This window comes from Fukomys damarensis, unplaced genomic scaffold (genome assembly GCF_012274545.1).
Source record: "Fukomys damarensis isolate Sample0158 unplaced genomic scaffold, DMR_v1.0_HiC HiC_scaffold_28, whole genome shotgun sequence".
NCBI lineage: Eukaryota > Metazoa > Chordata > Mammalia > Rodentia > Bathyergidae > Fukomys > Fukomys damarensis.
The window spans coordinates 22920289-22943695 of NW_022900940.1; positions in this window are offsets into that span (position 1 = coordinate 22920289).

A 23407-nucleotide genomic window follows, 5' to 3' on the forward strand; every position below is an offset into this window, starting at 1 on the left:
CCAAGTCCTGGTCATTCTTGATAGATTGCTGCACAGGCTGTGTTTTGGCTTCCCTTCCTAGACTGGCTGCTGTGGAAGTTGTGGATCAAAATTCTATAATTGTTTATTATCTGGCCATTGTTCATTTGTACATTTATTTATCAAGAGTACACTTATTTGTCAGCTGTCTCATGTCTGGGATGCAGTACTCAAAACCTACAATTTAAAGGAGGAGAAGTTCAATTTGGCTCACAACTTTAGGGGATTCATTCCATGGCTGACTGTATCCAAGGCAAAAACATCACGGTAGAAGGTATGGTGGAATAAATAGGTTTAGTTCATGGTGGATGAGAAACAGAGAAGGAGAACAGTGACAGAGGAAAGGATGAAGGAACAGATATAGTAGCCAAGGTTATCATACCTCCAGAACTTACCCAAACATGCCTAGGTGGCTTCCAAATCAAGATAGTTGATATAATCAAGCTTCACCACTCTATTCCAGTCCTTGTCAGTTTAACACCTTAAGTCACAGTTAATTTCCAAATAAGCACAATGACCTGCTTAACATGTTGCAATTCCACTTTCTACAATTGTGAATGCAATAATCCCTACCAGTCTCAGCAGTTCCAGAAGTTTTCCAAGTCCAAGTCTCTTGTGAGACTTCAGCCAAACTCTTAGCTATGAACCTCTCTAAAATCAAACCATACCAAACCAAAACAAGTTACATACTTCCAAGGTACAATGGCACAGGTTAAACATCCCCATTTTGAAAGAGAGGAATAGGGAAGATAGAAAAGAACAGACCAAAGTAAGACTGAAACCCAGCAAGGCAAACATCAAGTCCTGTAGCTCTATATCTGGCATGTGGATCACATGGTGAGATTTAGAGGGCTTGAGCAGACTGACCCCTGTGGTCTTTCTAGTTTGGGCAGTAGCCAGTCCTCCTTGGACCACTGCTGTATTAGTTTCTGAGTGCCTAGATGGCTGAACTTAAAAAGAAACACTTCTTTAGGTGGCCCTGAATGATCAGTGTGTCTTAGGGCTCTCTTCTCAAAGTGAAATCTTTCAAGGGAGTTTACCTTTTTACATCCTTAAGCCTTTGATGGGTGAGGTTTGGTCATTTCCTGAGATGTTCTTAAGGCATCTTTCCATATACAGAGTACTTTCTTTGTTTTTAATGATGCTAATCTATTCAACAGTCGTACTTCCTCTGTTCCCAACTTTACACATGCTTCCTTCAGAACCCAAATTTAAGTTTTTCAAATTTTTCTGATCTGCTTCTTGCACCTGAGTCTCACTATAAACTTGATTGAAAGCACCCAGCAGTACCAGAATATCGGGCTATCTGGAAGTTTCCTCCCCAGATCAATCGTTTCAAACCCTTTAACTCAGCCTTATATAAATTCTTAAGACTAGGCATAATTTAAACACATTTTCACCAGAGTGGAGCATGTGTGGCCTCTAGTACAACTCCCCAAAGAATATTCATTCTCAACTGAAACCTTATGAACCTGGCTTTTATTGTCTATATTCGTATTACCATTCTGGTCCTTTGAGCTTGGACAAAATCATCCATCAAGCTCTACTTAAAACCTTCTATGGCTTTTCTAGCTTGCATCTCTAAACCTTTCCAAACTCCTTCTGAAAATCAGCTTCAAAGGCTTCTGAATTCAAAGTCAGGAGTAGTCATAGCAATGACCACACTTGTTTGGTTTGAATTTTCTGTGTAAGTCAGCTTTCTGGTACTGGGACAAAATATCCAACATCCATAACTTGAAGAAGAGGTTTGGTTTGGCTCAAAGTTTCATGGGATTCAATAAAAGGTCAGTGATTCCAAGGCAGAAACATGGTAAAATGATGTGGTAAACAAAGACACTTGGTTCATTATGGTTGGAAAACAGCAAAAAACTAACATCAGACAGGAAGAGGTGATGGACCGTATATAAATGTTAAGGTCATGACTCATTTAGGCACACTCAGAAGTGTGATTTACTAATCCCCCAGGGGGGTTCCCAAGCCATTCAGTTTGACACAATCAGGCTTAACAACTACAAAGGAGTCTAGGAGCCAGTTTCATGGATCTATGCCTTTTCTCAGCAGGGCACTAGTGACAAGAATTGTAAGTGGCTGATAAAAACTATCAAGGTGATGTCTTCACCAGAAGCCCCTACTCAATGCATCCCTTGAATGACAGGGACAGAAGATACAGAGGGGATGCAAAAGATGAGTTTGAATATGCAAGACGAGAAAAAAAGTTACCTTTGTTAAGACCTAGTGTTTGGGAGTGTTGCCATGGTTACTTTCCAAGAAGACAGTGAGTTTAAGTGGATTCTTTCTCTTCAGACAAATACTGTACAGTGCACTAGCTACCGTCTTGATGCATGAATGATACTCCTAATTTTATTGTAGGCTCACAGCTCATGGATTCTGTACAATGGAATAGAATTCCTGTCATTCAAGTAAGGATAAGAGCAAGAGGATTTTTTTGTCAGGCTCTCAGATGACACTGCGTCTGTGCTATTTTTTGATCATTATTAGAAGAGTAAAAATAAGCCCAAATAGCTTCTTGGAATATCATCACATATACAATAATTTCTTTGGTAGAGTTTGCTTGTGTTTTCTAAATGTTGGGATTTGTGATTAATGTTGAAGTAACGGCTGTACTCAGCCCTTGGGATTCTTTTAACACAGAGGTGCACGAAGAATTTGGATTCTGCTACAAAACTTTGCAGTCTGGAAGCAGCTGCTCTTATTCTGTTGTATGAAACCCAGGCTGAACCTGGGCTATTATCCTGTTATTATAAAATATTATTTTATTATCATTTGATCTTGTAACTTTTGGCAATCTATACTGGGCTCTATGGATTGACATAAAATAAGGAAGTAAATCTAGCAGGGAGAGAACTTTTAGTTTAGACGATAGAGTTTTGGAGTGGTTATTTTAATGAAATCTCCTTACAGATTTCAGAGTCTCTTCATGCAAAAATTAAACTGGCCCCCAGTGACCTAGGAGAGTATACAGAGGAGCAGTGTTTGATATTGGGGCAGTACTGTGATATAAGTAAGCACATTTTGCTATTCATTTGGAAAATAAAAGCTATCTTTCTATCTTATACCATAACCAAAATAATAATAATAAATATTGAGAAATGGGAAGAAAACCTTCAAATAGGAAGGGGAACAAGGGAAAAAGGGGAAAGGGAGGGACAAGAAAAAAAGTAAAAATGGAAGAAATGGAAACAAAGATTTTTCTTTTAGGGAGGGGAGGGGGATTGAGGGGGTAATGGAAAAAAAAGAAGAGGTGGGATATATCATGTACAGGTGCAAATTCCCCATGGTGAGTGTTATATTAGATATTATGTATATCTAAAATTTATCAATAAATGTTTTGCTTTGAAAGAAATAATAAATTAAAAAATCAAATGTAAGCTATAAAAACTCAATCTAGATAAAAATCTAATTATATTCATTTTCTGTTCGCAACAAAAAACTCAAATGAAAATCTAGAAGTGTCAGAGGAAAATATTGGTAAATTTGACTATGTTATACACAAAAACTTCTCTGTTGAAAGAGGTATAATAAAGTTTAACAAGTATCTTACAGGGCTGGGGATTTGGCTCAGTGGTTCCACTGCCTGCCCTGCAAGCATAAGGGCCCGAGTTCAATCCCCAGTACTCCACCAAAATATCTTACAGATAGGTAGACAATACTTAGGATATAATAGAAAAAATTTATACCAAGGGTGAGGAAATTTAAAAGGTTAAAAATAAAACTACTTGACAATCACACACCACTTCTCCAAGTATTAGGAAAATCCAGTGTGAAAGGAGGAAAGGGTTGGATAGCACTCTGTCTCTCTTTCTCTCTCTCATCTGACTGGTTGTTATCAATCCTTTAGATTTTTTAAAAATTAAAGCTGTGAAGGTGAGGAAAAAGATACACCCTCCAATATTGGTTCAAGTATAGTAAAGTAAAACATTTTTGAAGGCCGTATGGCATTGTTTACATTGTAATAATTATGCATATCCTTTAGCCATTCCATTTGCAGCTATTTTTAAGCAATCTGGCTAATGTACAAAAAGAAGCACAATGCCTAAGATTATTAAAAATTATCATTATTAATAGGAATTAAAACAGGAAGTAGTCTAACAAATCCTTTATTTTGGAATGGTTTTTATTTTATAGTATATTATATAGCAGTAAAATGAAATGGTATATATGTAAGAACTGGTATGAATAGACATACAATATACAGTAAAAAAAGTCAAGTTTCAGAATACTATGTCTAATATTAATTCCAAGGCTTATCATATATATATATATAAAATTATCACATATATGTGATTATATATTATAGAGTAATATTCACTGAACAAATTATAAGGGTTGCCTTTGTGAAGGTAAGAGAGAAGACTTGGGGCGATGGAACTTTCATTCTATGTGAGATGAATTCTTTAAGATATGAGGGTATTCAGTATTTTTTGCATAAATTAATAATTTAAAATAGTTTGCTTTAGAGTTAAAATGTTAATTTATAACTTATTTGCTTTGTGAATAGTCATTTTGATGTGGAAAGGAGTCACACAAAATTGGGTTCAAATTCCAGTTTTGTCATTTAGTCATTTATGTGCTTTTAAGTGACTACAGAAATTCTCTGCAAAAGTTTTCTCACTTTTGGAGTAGGAAAATATCATCTGCCTCAGAGGATTATTGTGAAAATTAAAAGAGATAACATAAGTCCTGTATCTGTTTGGTAATTACAGCTTCCAAAAATAGTGAGTTCTCTTTTTTTGTGTGTCTGAGTTCTCTTTCCTTCTTAGGTCACTATTCTCTTGTGTCAGTATTTTATCATACTAACTGCTTCTAGGCTTCTAGTGGAGAATGTATTAAAACCAGTGGGCCTTGCTATTTCTTCAAGTATTCTTTCTGCCCCCTTTCTCTCTCTTTTCCTCCTGGGACACCTATTGTGCATCTGTTGGTGTGTCTCATAGTATCTCACAGATTTCTGAAGTTTAGTTCTTTTTTCTTCAAATATCTTTAAAAGTTTGTTCCTTAGACTAGATGATTTTAATTGACCTATCTTTAACCCTTTTCTTCCGCCAGGTCAAATCTGTTGAGAATTTCCAAGTGAAATATTAATTCCAGTTATTTCACCTTTTATCTCTATTTATTTGATTCTTTCTCATAATTTTGCCACTATTCTCTGGTAAGACATCATACCCATATTTTCTTGGTTCTTTACACATGGTTCCTTTAGTTCTTTGAGTATAATTTTAAAAGCTTACTGAACGTCAGAAGCTGGACATGGTAGCACATGCCTATAGTCCCAGCACACTGGAAGCTGAAACAGGAGAATTGCCACAAGCTTCAGGCCAGCCTGGGCTATATAGTGAGTCAGGGCCAGCCTGAACTACATAGCAAAAATCCCACCAAAACCCTTTCCCCTAAAAAGGCTTACTTAAAGTCTTTGTACTTTGAAAGTACAATGTCTTGGATTCCTCAGGAACAGTTTTTATTGAAATAATTTTCTTCACATGTAAGATACTTTTTTGTTTCTATGCATATGTCATAATTTTGTTGTTTTGAAAATGGACATTTTAAATATTGTCTTGCTACTCTGGAAGTCAGATTAGCTTCTTAAGATTTGTAGCTGTTGCAGTTTGCTGCTGTGGCTGTAGTTGCAGATGCTATTTGTTTATGTAGTGACTTTTCTGAACTAATTTAGCAAAGTCTGTGTTCTTTGTTGTGTGTGGTTCCTGAAATCTCTGCTTAGTGAGCTTAGAGGTTAGCTAATGATTACATAGAGACTCTGTCAATGCTTTGAACAAATAGGTCTCCTAGCTGTTGCAGAAAAACTTTGTATGTTGCAGAAAAATGTATGTTGGGATGTACATTAAATGCTCAACTGACCATTTACAATTAACTTGCACTTCATGCTTTAGCAAAGCCTCAAGGTAGGCCAGTGGTGAAAGCTTGAGACCTTCTCTGGGTTTTCCCAGATGTGTGTGAATCCCTGGGCATGTGTACAGCTCTCCATATATGAATGATCTTCTAGATTCCCATAAGTATGTCAGAGCTTTCCAAAATTCCTTATAGACTTAACTTTTCAAATTTCTTTGTCACCTATTCATTTACACCACTGCTATTTTCATCTCAGGCAGCTGTGATATGAAACGATTGTTGTTGAGTGATTTTGACCAATGTTTCCTGTGAAAAGATTACTTACATTGAGCAAGGTCTGAGTTGGCTCACACAATGACCTGGTGGTGAGAGTTTGTAGAGAAGTGCCAGAAAGGACAAATAATGACATTTGTTTTGAAGTGATGACTTTGGGGAGATCCAACACTGGTCTGCTTCAGTGATTGCCAAGCTGTTATTGACTAGTGGTTATCAAGGCTACTGTGGACCTACAGTGGCTTTCTGAGATGGGACATAGGAATAGAGCAAGTTAAAAAAAATCACAAGCATGGCTTTTCTTACTGAGAGTCAGTTGTTTCTTTTAAATAAATATTCCTTGGATTATTTTAAGTCATGGGTAAATTTTCAGAGTTTTAAAAAAGTTGATTTTTTTATAATTGTCAATGTTTTTTATTGTTTTTATGGAGAAGCAGATTTTTAGAATCCTTAATTCACCATTCTTACTGACATCCCTTTAACTTACATGTTTGATTCCACTTCTGCACTGTTTGCTGACATGTATGTGCTAGCATTTCTTCTTTAAGTCTCAAGCCAATTCTAGAGATGTTTTTTCCAACTCTTGGACCATGTGTTTAAACCATAAACCATTACCCCCAAATCAGGGCAGAGCCATCCTTTTTCACCTTTTCTCTGTCTAGGTAAAGTGAATAATGAAATGTGTTACTTAAGGTTTTTCCCAGGGAAATGCTTCTCAATATTTTTCACAAATGCTTTAAAGTGAGTTAGAAATATTTTCTTCTGGTGTTAAGGGCAATTCTACATAATTTTTGGGAAAACTCATTTCACAATTAAATTATGATTATGTCTAGTTTTCCTGCCTACAGGCCAGCTATTGCATGTCAAGACATAACTCCATTTTTGCTTGTGGTCACAGCTAAAACGTTAATGGTCCTGTGATGCTGTGCCATCCCAGGGCAGGATTTTATCAGAGGAAGGCATCTTGGTTCCTTGAAAATCAAGTAGTAAGGGACAGGTTTCACCTGGGAAGGGACAAAGTCCTAATCTAAGTTTCTCAACAAACTAGGATCTTCATCAGCATAAATTCCTCCTTGTCTTAGGGTTACTGCCACCTTCTGAATCATCTGTTCCTCCCAATGTATCAATATAGGTGTAGTAAACTCGGGGTGCCTTTGTCTTTGCTGCCCAGGGAAGCATTGATCAGACCCAAAGCTCAGTTTCTTCTCTAAATCTTATTTCTTTTCTTTATCATTAATTTGCCTTGTGTTGTCATGGCTCACAGGAGACCAGGACTCACTGCAGGGGTTCTGGTAATATCTCCTTTCCCTGTTCCTTACATTCTGGTTTGTGCCAGAATATTGGACAGATCATCTGTAAATCAGACCTGAGTTTTAACTTTCCTCAGTCAAATGGTCCTAAGAAACTTCCTGAGTCTGTAGGTGTAAGTTAAGGGATAAATGACAATGGAGCAAGAGTGTTGGTATGACAGCCTAAGCCCATGCAACTTGCATGTGCCTGTAGAACCTGATGGAGGCTGATCTTGAATACATCATTTTCATGTAAAGATGGATTGCTACTGTGTATGCCCAACTTTATGGTCTGTGTGTCAGAAGATGATGGGAAGGTCAGACCACATAGTCACTTAGTATTCCCTAGTTAGATGTTCTAGGATATAATAGTAACTAAAAGCCATTTATCAGAATCAGGGTAATTACTGACCAAAGAAGGCATGGCGTTACTCTACGTTCTGTAGGATATCTCTTCAATTTTCCTGTTTGAAGGTAACAAAACTTTTATTAATTGTTCCTATTTGTCACAGCACTGTGGATACTATTGAAACTCCTGTACCATGAAGCCAAAATAGCAATTTACTTTGCATTGTAGCCTGGACTTGTTATATAGCCTTCTCTTGCTTTGGACTCCAATAAATATAGTCATTTTTTTTCATTTGATTAATGGAAGATGCTGTTTATTGCTTCCCAAATTCAAAGAGGCCCAACAATCATTGGATCTTCTCAATGGTGAATGGCATGAATGTAGCAATTTATATTTCACTGTGAAGAAAATATATAACCATTCTCCAGATGATTGCACCCCCCCCCGGGATATCACTTTACAGAGGCTCATCTTTTATCCTTAGACATGACTGTCTAAGGCTCTTTACTGAGGTTCTTTCTGAGTAGAAAGTACAGATTTAGTTGGCAAGATATTAGCAATCTAGAGGGTCATTAGGATACGCTAGAAATCCTGGATGTTCAAGGCCCTCAGACTAGATAATGAGAAGAAGAATTAGTGCAATTCAGAGGATATATACTGCTGTACATATAGTATATACATACCACCAATGGTTTTTTCTTATCCATTTAAAAATTTTAAATGGATCAGTGACTTAGTTTGAATGGTTAATAGAGGTATATGGCATAAGTGTTGCTACTTTATTCCCTACTCATTCATTTCCCCTTCATAGTGCCAATTACCAGTCCCAATTTTTTTGTCTATCTCTCCATTGACAATGCCTTAAAAACAAGCAATATCTTTATAATGTATATCTCTATAGTATACAAAGAATAGTGTATCTTTATAATTTTTTGCACTTAAAAAAATTTAATACCACATCCTAGCAGTCATTCCACATGAATTCCTGTAGAATTCTTTGTAATGCCTGAAAAAATATACATTCTGTGGATCTGCTTTAATTTACTGAATCATCTCCCAATTGATTTAAATAATTTCCATTTTTTTGGTCTTTAAGAGCAGTGCTGAAATAAATTTCCTTTGCGTATATTCTTGTGCACATACATGCTTATATCTACAGGGTAAATTCCTACAAACTCATTCATTTATTTATTTTTTTATTGAGTTTATTGGTACATTTTAGGTATACAGTACAGTTACATTCATTATTGGGATCTTGTACCTTTACATGACAGGTCTTGGTTTTCATTTATTCCCCTTGTCCCTGCCCTCCCTTCACTTCCTCCTCCCCTCCCCATTTCCATTTTTTCATTTTCTCATATTTTTTTCTTTTCCCTTATTACCCTTCCCCTACCCTTCCCACTTTCCCTACAGCTTTAGCCCTTTTCTCCCTATTTCACATTGTTAGATATCTCATTAGGATCGTATGTACTATTATAGTTTTTCACACCAGTCATTCATGTATTTTTAATTAAGTTTGAACTCATTGACTATATAAAGTCCTGGGCACATAAATGATTGTATCTACAGGGTAAATCCCTATAACTTTCTTATTTATTTCATATTTAATTTCAGCTTATATTGCACACTTAACTTTAAAATGTTTTCATAACATTATGATGTACAAATAAGCAAAATATAAAAAATGGGATCATTTTTATCTACAGTAGTTTCCCCTTACACAGGGTTTTTCCTTTTTGTGGTTTCAGTTACACTGAATTACCTGTGATCTAAAAAATACTAAAGAAAAATTCCAGAAATAAACTACTCATAAGTTTGAAGTTGTGTGGTGTTCTAAGTAGTATGATGAAATCCTGCATTATCCTATGTTGCCTAGCACATCATCCCTTTGTCTAGTGTATCCATCTTGTTTATATTACCCACTCATTATTTACGTGTAAGCTGTCTCCATTATGAGATTGATTGTCATAACATTATAGTGCTTGTTTCATGGTACTCCTTTTTTTACTTACTAATGGCCACAAAGTACAAGAGTAATGATGCTGGCAGTTCAGATAAGACAAAGAAAAGCCATAATATGCTTCCTTTAAATGAAAAGATGACTGTTTACCATAGGTATGCGTACATAGGAAAAACCATAGAATATAAAATGTTTGGTACTATCAGAGATTTCAGGGATCCATTAGGGTTCTTGTAACATATTCCTTGGAGATAAAAGTGGGATCTATCTACCTATCAACCTATCATCAAAATTTATATACCGTAATATATAGATATTACTTCTATAATGTTTGCTTATCTGCTCTTGTTTCCAATTTAGTTATCTTATTAAAAAGTTAACAAAAATTTGAATATAGTAAATGTTTATAACATGCTAAATTAATAAAGTAAGATACTGGGTATTCCTTAAGCATTCTAGATCTATTCTCCAGGTTTTCTAACTTGCTCTGTGGCTGACTCATATTGTCTATAGTAGAGGTTGGCAAACTTAACTTATAGGCTGAATATAGCCCATGGTGTGAAATCCAGTCACATCCTTTTAAGTATTGTCTATGGCTATTTTCATGCTACACCAGCAGATCTAAGAATTTGTGACAGAGGCTATGTAGCCTAGAAGCTCAAACTATTTGTTATCTCTTCTTTTACAGAAAAGTTTGCCATCTGCTGGTCTATACCACTGGCTCTTTGCCCTCTGGGTTTCCATTGGGTTCATCTCTGGGAATCATGGCAGGAAATTGAAAGGAGAGGGAAAAGGGATCTGGGGCTTTATACCACTAATTGCCTCCTTGTGTGACTGTCAAAGGATTGTTCTTTTTCTGGATTAAAATATCTAAGCTCTTCTCAGGAGCTGCTCTCCAGAGCCCCTCTTCAATCAGCTCTCCCTGCCTTTGGGTTCTGCTAATCCCACTCCAACCTTCACCTTCAGTCCCAGGGATGATAGCTTCTTCCTGTAATTAGCCCTTAGGCCCAGCACTATCCCCTGTGGTTTTTGATACCTTGCTCATATCTGTGCAAATACCCTTTTATTAAACTATCCTTAATTTATCTTAATTTAAGGACACCTTGTGTTCTTGCTGAGACTCTGACTAATATAGCAGGTTATAATTTTAGGCACATATTGTGACCTGAATTTTATGGAGAAAAGACAATTTCTTAAAAGTGGCACCAGTGTTTTTCTGTGCATAGTGGTATTATCAGTACTTTATTATATTTTCCTTGCTTTCTGTAGAATCTGTGTCATGAAGACATATATTACTTTTTGTTATAAGGACAATAAGGTAAATAAGTGAGAGAGAGAGAGAGAGAGAGAGAGAGAGAGAGAGAGAACGAACACGAACAGACTAGAATTCTTGGCTTTGTAGTTAACTGGACCAAACCTAGACATGTGCTAAAAGTCAGTAATGGTTGCTGCCTTTCCTGTAAAGCAGTGTACAGAATGGAGAGGTCACTGCCTTTAGAATCTGTAGTTTTCTCTTGAAGGACTTGGTCATAAGAACAGACAGAAAACCCACATGCATACATACACATTCATGTTTATGTGCATGCTTGCAAACACATGTCCACACACAGGGAAGTGCGTCAGCTGATTAGCACCATTATCTAAATTCTTGAACATGAATTCTGCTCCATCTGATACATATGAGCCTTCTGTTAGGTGTTTCCCATCCTCAGGAAAATCTGCCCAGTGTCAGTGTCTGCTTGAACTCCTAAGTTATAGGTCTCCTGGTTCTTGCCTGCTCAGGCATTGGTCTCCAAAGCATGCTGTCTTTTTTTTTAATTGAGTTTATTGATACATTTTAGGTATACAGTACAGTTACATTCATTATGGAGATCTTGTACCTTTACATGACAGGTCTTGGTTCTTATTTTTTCCTCTTGTCCCTGCCCTCCCTTCACTCCCTCCTACCCTCCCTATTTACAAACACTTTATTTCAATTTTTTAATTTTGTTATATTTTATTCTTTTCCCTTATTACCTGTCCCCTACCCTTCCCACTTTCCCTACACCTTTAGCCCTTTTCTTCCTATTTCACATTGTCAATTATCTCATTAGGATCTTATGTACTATTATAGTTTTTCACACCAGAGAAACTATTTGGTATTTACACGTGTAACTTATTTATTTCACTTAGGAGTATATCCTCAATATGTATCCATTTAACTATGAATGAATCTAATTTCACGTTCTTTATGGCTAAGTAGTATTCAATTTTATAGAAAAACCACATCTTCTTTAACCAGTTTCCAACTGATGGACAAATGGGCTCTTTCCGAGTTTGAGCTATTACCAACTGTGCTGCTATAAACATAGGTGCACATATATCACAACGGTATGATTCTTTTGGAAAGATACCCAGCAGAGGGATGGCTGGGTCAAATGGAACCTCTAGTCCCACCTCTTTGAGGTATCTTAATATTGACTTCCATAGTGGTTGCACCAGTCTGTACTCCCACCAGCAATGGAGAAGGGTTCCTTTCTCCCCACGACCCCACCAACATTTGTTATTAGTTGATTTCTTGATAGCAGCCATTCTTTGTGGGGTGATGTGGAATCTCAGTGTTGTTTTCATCTGCATCTCTCGAATGATCAGTGATGTGGAACATTTTTTCATATATTTACTTGCTGCTTTTACTTTTTTGTCTGAGAAGTGTCTGTTCATTTCAGATGCCCATTTTTGAATTGGGTCTTTATATTTTGGGGGGCTGATTGTTTCGAGTTCTTTATATATTCTAGATAAGAGTTCTTTGTCTGAGGAGCAGCTGGCAAAATTTTTTTCCCACATTGTAGGTTGTCTCTTAGTTCTGTTGATGGCTTCTTTTGCAGTACAGAAGCTTTTTAATAAGATGAGATCCCAGTTGTTGATTCTTTCTGCTAGTTTCCATGCTGTGGAGGATTTATTCATAAAGTCTTTTCCTATGTCAGTGTCTTTAAGAGTTCTGCCTAAACTTATCTTCCAGAAAGTTTAGTGTTTCTGTTTTAATATTTAGATCTTTAATCCACTTGGACTTTAATTTAGTGCCTGGTGAAAGATAAGGGTCCACTTTAATCTTTGGCAGGTTGAGATCCAGTTTTTCCAACACCATTTATTGAGGCCGTCTTTCCTCCAGTGAGGACCGTCAGCTCCTTTGTCAAAGATGAGGTAGCTGAGTACATCTGGAGTTGTTTTTGTGTCTTCCTGTCTGTTCCATTGATCCTCAGATCTGTTTCTTTGCCAGTACCACAAAGCATGCTGTCTTTCTGGAGTCATGCTGTCTTTTTTAGTCCAGCTTTCAGTCCACTCCCAAGATCATTTTAATTTTTATTTAATCTTGGGTCACTAATCCAGACGCCATGAGTCTACTCCTGCTGATTTCCTCTTTGGGGTATTGGTGTCCATTTGTACCTGAATGTCATTAGTAGGGCTACTCTGACCAGTCCTGGCAGGCTGGAGCTGTGGTTGGGATCTGTTTCTTTTTTCTCCTGAAGACCAAGAGTTCATGCAAAGTAATCTGTGGTGAACAGCTCTGAATAGAAGGAGGCCTATATGTGTCGGGCCCCAGACAGTTCCATTATGATCTTTCTCTAGGTCACTCATCTCCATCAGGCATAGTGTGAGGAAGTATTGAGATATGCCAGGTGTTGAGGTGATTAATTAAAGTAACAAGCCACAATGAAGGTCACAGTCAAGACTTTACGGCCATAGTGTGAAGAGGGAACTAAGGTGCAAAAAGCTCCAGACCCTGCAGTGTACCATCTGAGCAGGGCAGATTGTTGAGGGTCAGGTAAACCAACACAGATGTAGGGATTGTGACCAAAAGTCTCCTGCTGGATTATGGACCAGGCAGCTTGGTGGGGAAGAGAGGGAGGGCTAGGGGTAGAAAAGTATTGAATATTGAGTCAGAAAAGTATCTTAAAGTCCCACTAGAGAAGGTGATTTTGGCAGAGGTACTCGAGAAAGGCCTTAATGGAGAGCTCGCTAATGAGATCTTTGGATGGAGGGACCTGGTCTGGGAAAGCAGACACTAGAAAGCATGTCTGGGACTGAGTCCTTGACTATAACTCCCTCCTAACTGTGCCCCAAGTCTGCTGTGGGGAGAGGCCCAAAGGTAAAGCCTTCCAACTGCCTGCATCTGATTCTCACTAAATTCCTAAATTACTGTGGCTACAATCCTCCTGCCTCAGCCTTCTAGAGCTCTGGATTACAGGTGTGTGCCACCAGGCCCTGCTCCAATGTGTCTTGTTAATGCCAGTCTCTCTTTACACCAGGAACAGATGGTGAGACAAGAATTCAAGAATAAGAAGTTTATTTGGGGAGAAAAGGAAAACAATATTGGGGAAACAGGGAAGTTCAAAATGGCCTGGCATCAGGCTCAGTACTTTTTTTGCAGTATTTCATTGTCAGTCCCATTTTACAGAAGAAGAAACTAAAGCTAGGAGGGTGGGGTGGTTTCCTCAAAGTGCACAGCTAGAAAGCAGTAGTGTTTCCTTTTATGGCAACTACTACACTGCGTAACTACTGCATTCATTAATTTCTGCCTCCAGGAGAGAATCAAAGAGGATATGCAAATATGAAGTTGAAAGAAGTACCGTAAAGTTTGTAATGTGGTGCTTTGGTTGGAAGTTGATTTCCATTTTACTGTATTATTTTTTTAAACTTAATTCATTTATCCATGTTAGAGTGGCTCTGGAAAACTCTTAGCAGACTGGTCAGCTAGTCCCTGGAGTCTGGAACATCAGGAGAATACATTTTGTTACCAGCCTGGGCAGTCTAGAGAAGACTATGAAAGAACCACGTTGGAGAGACAAAATATAAAATACATGCGATAGAAGGACCGGAGTTGAAAGGAAACTGAAAGAAGCAAAAGAAATGAGGGAGAAATTAGGGCATTGATAATTTTCATGTGTATCCCTCTGGAGAGCAAAATGCCTTGGATTCCTAGAATGGAATATAAGCACAGAACAGCTCTGAGTAATAACTTTCTCTCTGGAGATGAGGAGCAATACAGACAGAGAGCAAAGACCAATCCCTGCAGACCAAGTGAGGGACCCCTTGGAGACTGTGATACGTCACATGCTGACTCTCTGACCTTTCGTTGCATGTGGATAAAAGCTAAAGTTTGGCTGGGTTAGGTAAAATATCATCTAAGATTCATGTCAACTTAGTTCTAACTTTATAACCAGAAAATTTCTTTATTTTCTATCCCCTCCCCAAGTTATGCTTCAATTACTTCTTCCTCTGACTCTCTCATTTCGTAGTCCCTCCACTCCTTAAAATTTTTGAGGTTATGGACTACTTTCATTTAAAAATATTTCTCATTAAGTTCTGAATTGTACTTATATTTTGCTTTTGATAATTTCCTGTGGAGTGATTGAGGTACAGCTGCTTCGAGCCTTTTATGCTTCCTGTTATTTGTGGTGTTCTCCTGCTTACATAGAAGACACAATACCTGCAAAGTGTGAAGAAGAGGAATTTAATTTGGCAAATATTTATTGAACGCTGGCTATGTGCTAGCTGAAACAGCGGCTTCAAGGAAACCCAATCTAGTAAATGGAATAAAATACATCCCTAAATAACCACTGCACTTAGGGAAACAGCAAAGCCAAGATGCAAAACAAACTGAAAATGCAAAGAAAAAAAATCTGATTTTTCAAAAATAAAAGCATTGAGTTTATCATCCTTAAATTTTATTTATGCTTCCTGCTTGTATTATACTTGATGAATAGTTTTTTTTTATATTTGGAAAGCATAGTAATATTTTCAGAGTTTAAAAACTTAAAAAAAAAATCTCATCTGGCTATAGTTAGAAGGCACAGAAGTTCCTGTAAATGTCCTCATCTGATTTGCAAAACAGCTTTCAGTTTTCACAGTGTTTCCATACCTACCATTCATTTTAGTACAGTTTGTGAAAGCAGCAACACAGGTGGCATCACTATTTCACACATAATAAAGCTGAGTCTTAGGGAGAGACTTGATAGCTTGCTGGTAACAAGGGAAGACTATGCATTTTTAAAGACCAGACCCTGAGGAATGGTCCAAGGGAGGGACTAAGTGCATCTGAGAGGTGTCATGGTGACAGAGAGGGTATTGGAGGCAGGCTTTAAAGAACAGCAAAGGCATCCAAAAGGAAGGTGGTAGTGATGATAACATTAGAAAGAAAATTAGGTGGGGAATCACAGGGCTCCATTATGACCCCTAGATAGGTGTCTGTCTGGGTGCTTTTAGCCAACCTGTTCCTCTAGACCAGTGGTGGTGAACTTATGGCACGTGTGCTGCAGCGGGCTGTTTGTATCATTGAAAGCTCTGAAAGGTTCGCCATCGCTGTTAGACTCACCATCTTTATTCGTTCTGGGGTTTGTTCTGAATTCAGCCCTTTTCTTTGAGTACCCGTCTTTGTCTGGTGTGTAATTCAAGAGTTGGGTCCTCCCCTCGTCTGCTTGGTGTGCCTGCCTCTGGATATTCATATCACGCTTTATCCCTGAGTTGTGCTAAGTACATTTCTGGCCATAAAACTCCAATCACTGCTAACCAGGTTCAGCCTTCATAAAAATGATAGCCACTAAGTCAAGGTAAGAAATGTAACAAAAGGATGATAGATTTGGTCTTCATTTCTCAGAATTGACTGTTAAACCAAAGAAAATCCTTTTAAGTCCTTGAAAGGAATCCTTAAGGAACCTGATACTTAGCTTGGTCATGAGTTTCCATCTTCTTTGAATCAGAATTAATGAAGCCTTTTGTGGTTTGGCTTCTGTCCTTATTTCAGAAACCTTGACCTTTGAATCATGTCAAGGTGTCTGTGTAGAGGCAAATGTAATTCCTTTCTTTAGGATAAGACATTAATGAACAGTGCTCAATGCTATTGAAAAAAATCATGACAAAGGACCAATGATAACAGGGAGCATTTCCAAGGTTTTACTTCTTTAGACTAAAACTTTCATGTATAGATTGCTCTACTCAGCAAGGCTAACAAATCATCCCCAAGAATGGTAGAGACAACGTTAGAATCTGGCACAGACTCTGAGAGATTTCATTCTTCCTTAAAGTCCCAAGGTCAAATAACTCAATTTTTTTCTGGGCAAAAGAAGCTTCCATGTGGTCTAGTGAAGCCAAGATGAAACAAAGGAGAAAACTGACAACTTATTTTTGCTAATATTTACAGGACCAGAGAAAAAAAACAACGTTACTTTCTCACCTGTCTATCTGGTCCGTCTAAACAAGCGGTACAGAGTTGGACAGGGAAAGGACCTAGAACTTTTCTGCTAGCATTTGAAGGCTCTTTGCTTTTATTGTTTCTGTTTGCCTCTCTTTCCCATACAAATTTTTTTTTCCCACACAACAACCCGAATGCTCCTTTTTAAGTGAGTCTGATTATATTACACCTTGGATCAAAACTCTCTGGAGTTAGACTCTTTTAAAGTCTAACATCTGGAATTTTTATAATGACCTACAGATCCCTATTTGGTCTTGCCCCTTGGTGTCTGTTACCTGGTTCCACTTACACCTTCAGGAGTTCATATGTTAGCCTCAGTGTTGTCTGAAATGCAAGAACGTGTCATTGTTTTGTTTAATGGCTCCCAAACTTCACTTACTTACAGTAAAACCTAAAATCTTTCTAGGAAAAATACCTGTAAGATATTGTTCTGCCATTTTCAGAACTTTCTCCATAGACCTTATCACCAACTAATACACTATGTACTCACTTGTTCATGTGGCTTTTTTATTTTGCTGCCTTCAACGCAGTAAGGCAAGCCTCACAAGCTAAAGGATGTTGCTTTTTATTTGCTATTGCTTTTCTAGTGTGTAGAATAATCCTCAGGACCCAGTAGGTGCTCAGTAAATATTTGAATTACTAACTATGTAAATACATGTGAGTGACATTCAGACAAGATACACCTAAAAGGTACTTAGTTCTTTACTGGGAAACAGAAAAAACAGGTTAGTAATTTTTGTTCATATTATTTTTTTCCAGTTTATTCTGTTTATTTTAATGTAGACTGGCATGCTTTGAAATATTGAGAATTTTGTCTTCTTTTTACCAATAATTCTTTACTTTATTTATATTTTATCTTGCTTTCATTGTGTACTGCAAGAGTATAAATTTGATACTGGTGATAAAGAAGCTCCTTTTTGGTCCCAATTTAATGGGGTGCCTCTAGTCAGAGGTTTCTTGGCCTAGACAATAATAATAATTTTGGGTGGATAATATATTGTTCGTGACTCCTGGAATATCATTATAGTATATTTACCCTGGCCTCTATTAGATACCAAATTTATCCCACTAGTTGTGACAACCAGCAGTGTCCCCAGGCATTGCTAGGTATCCCCTGGGGGCAAAGTTGTCTGGGTTGAAAAGTACTGCTCCAGTGTTTCATTGTTAATTGGTCGTAGCCCAGATTTTCATAGGTCTGGAGAGAGTATTTATTCTTTACTGGAGGAAAAAGAGAAACTTTCTGGAAAGCACTTTGTCATAGAAAAACCACAATCTTAAAAATGTTGCATCCCTTTGATCCAATTATTTATTCTCTAGCAACTTATCTTAAGAGAACAATCAAAATCATAGGCAAAAATTTATGTGGAGGGTTGTCTATTGCTGCATTATTTATGATTGTGAAGGAATTGAAAACACCTAACTGTCCTATAATAAGAATAGCTCAAGAAATTATAATACATCATAGAATGGAATGTCATTTCTCTATCAGAAACTATGCTTTTGAGAAATATTTGTGGCATAGAATAAGTAATATACAGTACATTATAAGCATACATATAGAAAAGCCAATATCTTAGGATCTAGAGATATATTTTATAATCTTATGATCCTCATCTCTGTTGCATGCACACTCACATGGTATGATCTTAAATTGATAAAAAGTAAACAAAAATACAAATACTATCTTTGCTAGGATTGTATTCTTGTCTTTGCTTTGTTTGGGGAGGTAAGTATTTGAGCCATCTCTATTAGAGATATGTAGCTTTCCTGTTGGATAAAGCCAATAAAAGTGGGTAGCCCCGTGGCTACCTGGCTGGATCTATTTGAACATGGCTCTTTATCTGTTTAAGTAAGCCTCCTTGCTTAGAATGACAAGCAATTAGAAATGATTGGCCTTGTTCCTACTGGTACTTTCCCCAAGTTCAACTTGATAGAATTGGGTTATCTGTTAAAAATGGCAAGATAAAGTCATCTCTGAAAAGTGTGTGTATACACACACACCACGCACATGCACACACTTTCTTCTCTAAACTTTTTGCATAAGAAGAAATAAAAACTTAATTACAAATCTATGCTCTGAGGCACACACTCTGACATGTATAGCCTTTTTCTAAGGGATGTGTGTCATGGTTCAGATCCCAAATGTCCTGCCAAATTCTCATGGGTTTCAGAAGATGACTGGATCATGAGTGCACTGGACTCCTCTGTGGATTCATCCACTGATGAATTCATAGTTAAATGTGCTGTTAGGAGGTGGGGCCTGGTTGAAGGAGGTGGTCCCTGGGGACCATGACTGGAAAGGGTGTATCAGTCTCCTGTTATTCTGTGCTTTGATGTCTGCTTTCTAGTTGCCATGGGTGAAGCACCCTTTCCTCCACCATGCCCCTCTGCTGTCCTGTTTCTGCCTTGGAGCCAGCCAACCATGGACTGAAACCATAGTAAAAAATAATCTCTCCTCTTTTAAGTTTTGGATATTGGGTATTTTGTCCCAGCGATGCAAAAGTAATTAAGACTATTTGTAATAATAGTGCTAGTATTCACCACATGAATGCCTTTTCTTGTTTAATTACAGAGAAGGTACTCAGGATGGGTAAGGGTTAACAAGGCACAACCTTATTCCAGAGTAATTTTGTTTGTTTGGTTGTTATTTTTGTAAGAGCCTTTAGTATAGTATCTTTTTTACTTATCTGGGATATAGCAGGATGCTATTTGTCTCAGTTTTTCCCTTATCTCAATCATGCTGCACAGTCACACTCATTTTTAGTTAGGTATATTCCAAATTAAGATAATGGGAAAGAGCTTTTCACAGTGCAACTCAAATCTGAGAAGATGTAGACAGGCCCATAGCATGATAATGCATAGACATTGCACTAAGAAGCAATAACTCCTGATTGTACAGTGGTTTTCAAAGCACCATTTGTCTGCATCAGAATCACTTGGACTCCTGGTTAAATAGATTGCCGAGCTCCATCCATAGACTTTCTGAGCCATAGGTCTGAGTTAGTGGCTGATATTTTCCATTCCTTATTTCCCAGATGACACTGATCTTTATTCAATGAATCTATCAGTAATGGCTGCTTTCCTTCATCTACTGACTCCCCTTAGGTCCACCCAGAAGGATAAGAAGCTTCTCTTAGGTCAGGTGTAGTGATGCATGCCTGTACTCTAAGCACTAGGGAGGCTGAGGCAGGAGGATTTTTGGAACTTTGAGGTTAGCCTGCGCTACATAGTGAGGTCAAAGCCCATCTAAACTATACAGCAAGACCCTGTCTCAAAACACAATAAACAAACAAAAAAGAAGCGTCTCTTAGTCCTCAGAGCATAGAAATAAATGACTGATCAACCTAAGCTGAAGAGAAAAAGAGTACATGGGATCCTGGTTAGGATGGTAATGGAGAAAAAAGAATTCACAATACAGGGAACTATGGAAAGAGTGCAGAGGCACTGAGTCTATGGGGATAGATTTCTTTTTCGGCCTGAAAGAGGAGTGGACATGCAGGCTAGCTAAGAATCCAGGAGGCTGAGTGCCAAGCTACAATAGTCATCCACGCAGGTAAGAGGGGTAAGATGAATACGATCTGCTTGATGATCTCTATTCCAGACTGACTCGGTTTGGACCACAAAAGGTACATTGAATCTGAAGGAGAAGACAGAAACATTTCCCCAAATACTGTGTCACTGTTCTCAGCAGTGAAATTTGTTCTTATCCTTCTGATGTCATTCATAAAGAAAGTTTCAGCGAAGGCTTGTTTCCTAGGAGGAAGGGAACCAAAAACCAATATATAATTAGTATGGAGTTGGTGTTACAGAACTTTCAAGACCAAGCAATATCACTTGCCTGTTTAAAACTCCAGTGCAGTGATTCTCCGGACTAGCTGCCTGTTAGAATTACTTCCTGGGAGAGATCTAAAAATTCTTAGTGCTGTGGCTGTGCCCCAGATAAATTAAATCAGAATTTTTGTGCTTGGGACACAGAATCAGTATTTTTCAAAATTTCTGGGTGATTTCAGTACGAAGGAAGAAAACCTTTGTCCCAGAGGTGTCCCAGTGAACTAGGGGAAAATCTAAATTGTATCTCAGAGTTTTCCGGTTTCATCACATCTTGTGTCTTCACCCCCACCTGTCCTCACTATCTTGTGCTTCTTTCTCACTTTCCTGCTGCGCTCCCCCCATGCTGGCCTTTTAATTTCATAAACCTCCTCGTCTCTTTCCTATGTCATCTGCACTTCCTGCCAGAGGTTGTTCTTTCGCTGGCCCAGCTGCCTTCCTGTTGCTTATCCTTCAGATCTTGGCGTAATGTCATTTCAGTCCTTGAATCTCTATATGAAGAGTTTTTACTTTATCTCCTGTACCACTTTTTATTGTTCCATTAACAGTATTTATTTTGATTTCTATTTAAACATACATTTTTTTTTGAATGTCCATGTTTTCTTCTGGAGTGTCAGCTCCATGAGGCCTGTTGGTTGAGTTCACCCCTGCGGCCTCAGGGAGTATGTTTGTAACTGTTTTAATGTCTCTGTAACTCCATCATGTCTTTTGTTTTTTAGACTGTTTCTTTGACAGCTTTTCCCTTGGTGATGGAGCACATTTTTCTATTTCTTCATATGTCTGATAATGTTTTGATTAAATGATAACATTGTAAACTTTATTTTTTCAGTATTGGGCTCTTTGTACTCTTTAAAGAATGTTGGATATTATTTTGGCAAGTGTTAAAATTTACTGCGCATTAGTTTGAAATTTCAGAGGACTCTCTTAAAGTTTCTTCAGGGTGAGTCTAATTTTCTGCAGGTCTCTATTTCTCAGCCTAAACATTATTCACACTTTGGCTAGATGATTCTTTGTTTTGGGCTACTATGTGTGCATTGAAGGATGTTTAACAGCTTCTCTGGCTTTCTACCCACTAGTTGCCAGCAGCAATCCCCAAGTTTCGACAGCCCAAAATGTGGGAAAATATTACCAACTCACCATCCAATTGAGAAAAACTACTCTCAGATTCCTTTAATCCCATACTAAGACAGGGAGGCCTTCTGCATTTTCTCCTGAATTTCTTATATATTTGATGAGTTCTTCTTACAATGAATAGGGAAGACTGGTAAGTCCTAGTGCCAGGTGAATCTAAGACCAGAAATTCTAGATTTTTCCACCTTTCCAAATTCTGGTATTCTGCCTCATCAACTCAGCGAGACTATAGGCTCTGTTTTAGTTCCTGACCCCGTACTGCTGTTTGGAGATTGCCTCTGGGCGCAAATATGGGGCGACTGTAGGTCCTTCCTCATTTATTTCCCTTCTCCCAGAGATCACAGACCTGAACTGCTTCCGTTCTGTTTTTTCTTTACCCCAGTTTTCTTGTTGCGGGAGAGTAATTATGGACCTTGTCAATCCCCCATCCTGAATGGCACAAGTTTTATATGACTGGATGAAGAAGAAAATGATTGATGTAAGATGAGGTGCATTATGATGAGTGAGAGGCGCTGAAAAGATCTGCATCTGACCAAGGTAAGCATGTTACGGGATAGGGGTCAAGGGCTTTCCTCGAAGATGAGGCAGCATTAGCCCATCAGGTAGTTTCTTGACCTTTCTCACAGGAAAGAATTTCAGGTCTCATGGATGAGATAATTATAGAGATTTATAGAAATCTCTATATCAAATTATAGAAATTTGATAGAATTATAGGAGAACATACAGAAAGATGATTATAGGTGCTCAAGGGAGTGAGGCACATTCTGATCTGGAGCTGGAAATATGTGATTTTAAAGGTGACAATCTTCAGAATTTGTCAATCTTCAGAAAACAGGGACATAGTTTACAGATAAAAGGCAATGGTCAATTTATAAGTAAAAAGCCATATTTTTTTTTTTAGGAGAAAGGCATGGGCCTAATCTATTGTATATTTTTATATGGGTAATCTAAGATGTTGTGAACCCTAATCTTGATATATGTCAGCATGACTGGATGAGAACTGACTAGAAGATTACAAAAGAACAGTTCTGGGTATGTCCGTGGCACGTATCTAGAGACCATTGACATTCTGGTCAGCACACGGAGCAGAACCACCCTAGTTGTGGGTAGCACCAACCAATAAACTTGTAGCCTGGCTGGACTAAAAGGGAAAGGAGGAAGTTGGCATGTGTTCTAAAGAGTTCCAGTGAGCAGGTTTGTCTTTTGCTGCCATGGCCTATGGACATCAGACTCCAGTTTCTTCAGCCACCCAATGCAGACTCTTACCAGCAATTTTCTAGGGAGCTTTCAGGCCTTCAGTCTCAAACTGGTGCTGTATCTCTGATCCCCTTTGCTGTGTAGTGTCCAGCTTCTTGAATTGAACCGTTACTGGATTCTCCAGCTCTTTGGCATGCAGGTGGCCACTGTGGACTCTACCACCACTGATCCTGTAACTCTTCCTTATAGTTACCCTTGCATAATAAAAGCAG